The sequence below is a fragment of the Callithrix jacchus genome, chromosome 18 (genome assembly GCF_049354715.1).
Source record: "Callithrix jacchus isolate 240 chromosome 18, calJac240_pri, whole genome shotgun sequence".
Classification (NCBI taxonomy): Eukaryota; Metazoa; Chordata; class Mammalia; order Primates; family Cebidae; genus Callithrix; species Callithrix jacchus.
The window spans coordinates 9560081-9565940 of NC_133519.1; the positions used below are offsets into that span (position 1 = coordinate 9560081).

Sequence of the window (5860 nt, forward strand, 5' to 3'; positions counted from 1 at the left end):
TGAAGGTTGAATAAAGACACATGTTCTCAAACCACTCAAACTGTTTAGAAATGGTGTTTTTGTTGTTGTTTTTCTTTTTCTTTTTCTTTTTTTTTTCTGAGACAGAGTCTCACTCCATCTCCCAGGCTGGATTGCAGTGGCAAGATCTCGGCTCACTAGAACCTCTCCCTCCAGGTTTCAAGTGATTCTTTTGCTTCAGCCAACCGGCAAATTTTTGTATTTTTAGTAGCTAAGGGGTTTCGCCACGTTGGCCAGGCTGGTCACGAACTCCTGACCTCAAGTGATCCACCCACCTCGGCCTCCCAAAGTGCTGAGATTACAGGTATGAGCGACCACACCTGGCTCTCAAACCATTTTAAGTAAGAAAAGACAGATTTGTCTGGCTTTTAGTACATGGCTGAATTATCCCCCAATCTACATTTTTAGGAAGGACCTGGGGAATGGCAACACGGAGTCACTTAACCAAAATGCAGACCCTTTCATGTTCTTCTTCAGTCTGTTGTTGAAAATCCTTCCATTTCGCCTTTTGTATCCAGTTTACTGGTCTTTCCTTCTTACACCAGCATGTGAATTAATTGATGAAGGTCAGAATATTTGGGCTCAAAGGTTTCAATAGTTAAGTCAAATTTTCTCCCAAACCCTATAGGATCTTGGAGCCTGCTTTAGAAACAGAAGGGGAAAATGTATTTACATTTAGACCAGGGAAGTCTTATATATAATATTCTTAATTTACATTATGGTGAAGTGGAATACACAGTGGTAGGCTCCCCTCTCCCTGTGGGAATTACCTTGAAAGGGGCTGTCAGAACAGAAGTTTCAGGGAAGGGGCCAGAGCCCTGGGGACTCTCCTTAGGTGACAATGATGGAAGAAGAGGCAAGGCAGGACAGGACAAATCAGGTGAGGGAGATTATGCAGGTACAGGGCCGGAGGAGAAGGAGCAGGTGGAGGCCAAAGAGCAACACCTCCTCAGTATTTCTCAACTCAGAAAAAGTCTGCTTACCTCCTTCAGTTTCCTCCTCAATGGAGGCAATTTTCTCAGTTCTTATAGGAATTTTTAGGTATCATTGGAAGTAAGTCTCCCATTTCATTTCTCTGGTTCTAAAACCATTTTTTTTTTTTTTTTTTTGAGATGGAGTCTCACTCTATCACCAGGCTGGAGTGTAGTGGTGCACTCTTGGCTCACTGCAACCGATGCCTCCTGGGTTCAAGCGATTCTCCTGCCTCAGCCTCCCAAGCAGCAGGACTACAGGCATGTACCACCACGCCCAGCTAATTTTTGTATTTTTCGTAGAGACAGGATTTCACTGTGTTGGTCAGGATGGTCTCAGTCTCTCGACCTCATGATCCACCCACCATGGCCTCTCAAAGTGTTGGGATTACAGGCGTGAGCCACCACACCCAGCATAACCAAGATTATTAAGCCATTCTAATTTGTCAAAAGAGTCGCACTGATTTTTTAAAAATAATGTAATGCACTTTTTGATGTCTTAATATATTAAATCTTTACATCATTTAAATTGTTCAAAAGTATCAGATTCCTCTCTGCGACCAGCTTTATTTCTTTTATTGTACCAAACCATCAAGACCATTAATTTCATTTACAGCTAAATCTATTATTTTTTCATGTTAGAAATTCAACAAGAAAATTTTTCCCTAAGGAAACATCACATTTAAATCATAAATATACTGGGCGAGGTGGCTCATATCTATAATCCCAGCCCCTTGGGAGGCCGAGACAGGCATATCATTTGAGGTCAGGAGTTTGAGACCAGCCTGGCAAATATGGTGAACCCCCACTAAAAATATAAAAATTAGCTGGACATGGTGGCATGTGCCTATAATCCCAGCTACTCTGGAGGCTGAGGCAGGAAAATCGCTTGAATCTGGGAGCTGAACTTGCAGTGAACTGAGATCATGCCATGCACTCTAGCCTGTGCTACAGAGCAAGACCCTGTCTCTAAATAAATAAATAATAAAGCATAAGTAGTAAAACAATAATAATAAGGCACAGGGTCTTCTTCTTCCTCCGTTATCTAGGCAAGAGTGCAGCCTCGCAATCAGAGCTGACCGAGCTGGAACCTGAAGGCTGGCATGGAGGTCCACAGAGGAATCTCTGCATAAACAGCGCCGCCCATAACTCACAGCTCTGCCGGAGACAGCAGCAGACACTCCATTGTAGCGAAGAAAAAGAGAACTCGCTTTCCAGATACTGTCCTATAACGAAAAAGGGGGAAAAAAGCGAAAACCAATTATTGAAAACTTTGATTTTCTTTTTTTTTTTGTCCGGAGCTAGTTAAGTGAAAGCGAACCCTAACTAAAAGCAACCACAGAACTCAAGCACGAAAAGTATGAACACCTTGGTATAATCATACTTCTATCCTTAGAAACCATAAAAAATCAGGGGAAAGCGCGAACGCAGTCCCCCACTACCACAAATTATGCAGTCGAGTTTCCCACATTTGGGGAAATCGCAGGGGTCAGCACATCCGGAGTGCAATGGATAAGCCTCGCCCTGGGAAAACCACCTTCGTGATCATGGTATCTCCCCTGCCAGGTAAGTATGAGTTCACACGCCTCCGCCCCGCCACAGCCTCATACGCCTCACCCTTTACACGCACGGTCACTTGCCGCGGGCACCGCACCCCCAGCCCTCCTAGCCCGGACACACAGCTCGGATCTCGGGTCAGACCGGCGGTCCTGGACTCGCTCCCACAGCGGGAAACTCCTTCGTCGGGAAGCAGCAGGTGGCCAAGCAGCAGCCCCTGCGCTGCCTCATCTGCATATTAGTCACCCTCTCCGTGATGTCACCGAGGCGCCTTCCCAGTCCCCGTCTGCTCCGCCACTCAGCCGACCAAGCCGCTGTCAGAGCCGGCGGGGAAGTGACGTCCGCCTCCTCCCCACCCTCCCCCCCGCCCCCGTCTGTTCTCTCCCAAAGAAGCAGGTCCTCATCCTGTTACCAAGCACCCTTTCCGCGGCCAGCTGGAGCCTGCACACCCTTCTTCAAATAATGGCTTTTAATTTGCAGACTACAATGTTTAGGATTATGAAGAAAACTGGTTCTTTTCACATCCTTATCCTTGTGATGTAGCTTCCCCTTGAAATTGGAAGCCGTTCAGTATCAGAGAGAAACCATATTTAGGAAACTAGAGGGGCGGCTCCGATGCCTGCACACCAGCCGTCCAGATCAGAATCGCAGTCTCATCTGTCTTGGCTGAATGCTGCGGTCCTCCCAGGAATACAAACCAGTGATAACGGTTTTATCGCTGGTAATGTTGTAAAGACAGTTGTCTAGTTTCCTGAATCTTGTATTTTTTTCTCCAAATTCAGTATTGTAGAAAAATATGCTTCCCGAGAAGAAACGATTGGACACTCTCACGTGTGGCGCTGGACAACGTCATCTCCTGCACAACCTTCTCCACACCTCAGCGCTGACCTCATGTTTGTATTTTATATTCTGCAAAGACAAAAACAAAATAATCCACATTTGACACAAATACCTGGGATACATCTTGTGTAACGTGTTTAACAAATGCCTGGATCTTCCTTCTGTGTATTGGACCATAACGCAGGAAACACTGTGAAGTAAGCAGGTTGGAATGCCCAAGTCAAAAACCGTTTGAACATTTCCAAGTAGATTTGAGACTGGACTAGTACAGGGCGGTCACAGGATCATGAATTCTAGGCAGCAGATTTACAGGACTTGAGGCTATGGGCCGACATTGAAAAACCAGGGTGTAGACCAAGCTGGCTGAGACTGACTGGAGCCAATGTGGTGCTGGATTTGATGTAGGTTTCACCTAGGACCTCACTATGTGCTCATTAACATGAGAAATCACATACCCACCAGTGCCAGGACAGTTCTGAGACCACCAATATTTCATATAAAAATCGGTGGCATCACAGCCAAGAAATCTCCACCTTTACCCAGGAATTTTCATGAGTGTTCCACTCCCTGTTTGTTTGAAGAAACCATCAACATGAAAGCCCAGACCCCATTGTTCTCTCTCTTGGGTTTGCCCAAACTCCCCTTCTTGAGTGTGGACTTTTTGCTTTGCAGTAAATCTCTTCTTTAACTATTTACTGACTCATCTTTGACTTCCTTCTTGAGATGGTGTCAAGAGCCTGGACACCACAGCTGGGGTCAAGATCCCACCAGTGTTCAGGGACCTCCCCCAGCCCACCAGTATCAGATTCTATTCCATCGCTCAAATCACAAAACATCAAGTGGTGAGTTCTCCTTTGGAGACCATAAAGCACAGATTCTGTGGCATGGTAGCCAGTTAGGCCACTGGGAGGCATGGCAAAATGTTGAAAATGAGGGATTAGGTGACAGTGTAGCAACAGCTGAGTACTAAATACTGGATCCAGGCCCCATTCCCTGGATACTGACAGGGAGACGCACTGTCCAGATAGTAACAGAGAAATATTTTCTGGGGATCTGACCAGTCTTTTTGGAAAGAACTGGCACAATCCTGCACATATGACCACCTGAAGGGTTCTTTCTGTCCACTGTACACACAAAATCAATTCATGGAGACCATGGATTTCGGTAAAGGGTTTAGTTGGCACAGGCCAGCCATGACATGTGGGAGACAGAGTTACTACTCAAATCAATCTTACTGAAGGCTCAGAAGTGAGGGGTCTTTCAAAAATAGTTTGGTGGGGAGCCTAGGGTCTGGGTGATGCTGACTGTTGGGGATGAAATCTCATGGGTGTGGAAAATGGCCCTCTTACACCGAGTCAGCTTCTGGGTGGGGCCTGAGGGACTGGTTGATTTTCAGTCCAAATGGTGACATCCGGTAGTCAGAAATGCAAATGCCTGAAAAGGTATCTCAAGAGGCCAATCTTAGCATCTATAATAGTGATGTTCTTCCCAGCAGTAAATGGGGAAGCTGCTAATCTTGTGACCTCTGGAATAATAGCTAGTAATGATTTAATGAGGAATACATCTTAGCAGAATTCAGGCCCCTTTCATCCTCCTAACTTGGTGGCCTTTCATTAATTTCACCGGAGTAATTTCATTTTGGGGAAGTCATCATTTAAACCAATCATTTTGGCCATTCCCAACCTTTTTGCCATCAGGGACTGGTTTAACGGAAGACAATTTTTCCAGGAAGAGGGTGGATGATGATTTCTGGATGAAACTGTCCACCTCAGGTCATCAGGCATTAGTTAGATGAGACAGGAATAGCACAGGGTGGTCACAGGATTAGTCAGAGTCTCATAAGGAGCACGGAACCTAGATCCCTCCTCACATGCACAGTTCTCAACAGGGTTCGAGCTCCTATAAGAATCTGATGCCGATGCTGATCTGACAAGAGGCAGAGCTCAGGTAGTAATGCTTGAAAGCCTGCAGCTCACCGCCTGCTGTTCGGCTGGGTTCCTAACAGTCCCAGGGACGAGTACCTTCTGTGGCCCTAGGGGTTGGGGACACCTGATTTAAACTATAAACTCAAAATTTTTCAAAAATAGCTTGGGAGCAATGGCACAGGAATGAGTGAAGGCAGATAGCCTATGAGACTAGAACCAAGATGGAGTCAGCCATGTCAGATTTCTCTTATTGTCATAATTTTGCCAAGTGGTTTCAGAGGGACTACAGCAGACACTTGTTAAAAACCTGAGGCAGATTTTAATGTATGTACTACAGTTGGCAAGAGAGACCGGCAGAGAACTGAGCTCAACTCTCTTTCAATTGGCCGTTTAAGTTTAGTAGTAAAAGACTGGTTAATGATAGCAATGCATCGTAAAGCCTTCAGAAGGAAAGGAGACTGTTTTGTGGACCACTTTGGTTTTCTTTTTTGCGTGTAGCAGTTTTAAGTCATTAGTTTTTTAAATCAGTACTTTTTAATGGAAACAACT

The 5860-nt window shown here is 45.4% G+C and overlaps 1 non-coding gene across 1 annotated transcript; it reads right to left on the reverse strand.

Moving 5' to 3' along the window:
• Positions 1–2399: 2399 nt before the first annotated feature.
• LOC118149380 (U1 spliceosomal RNA) lies at positions 2400–2563 on the reverse strand. The gene has a single exon (XR_004736757.1). It is a non-coding gene; the product is annotated as a U1 spliceosomal RNA (small nuclear RNA).
• Between the last annotated feature and the right edge of the window lie 3297 nt (positions 2564–5860).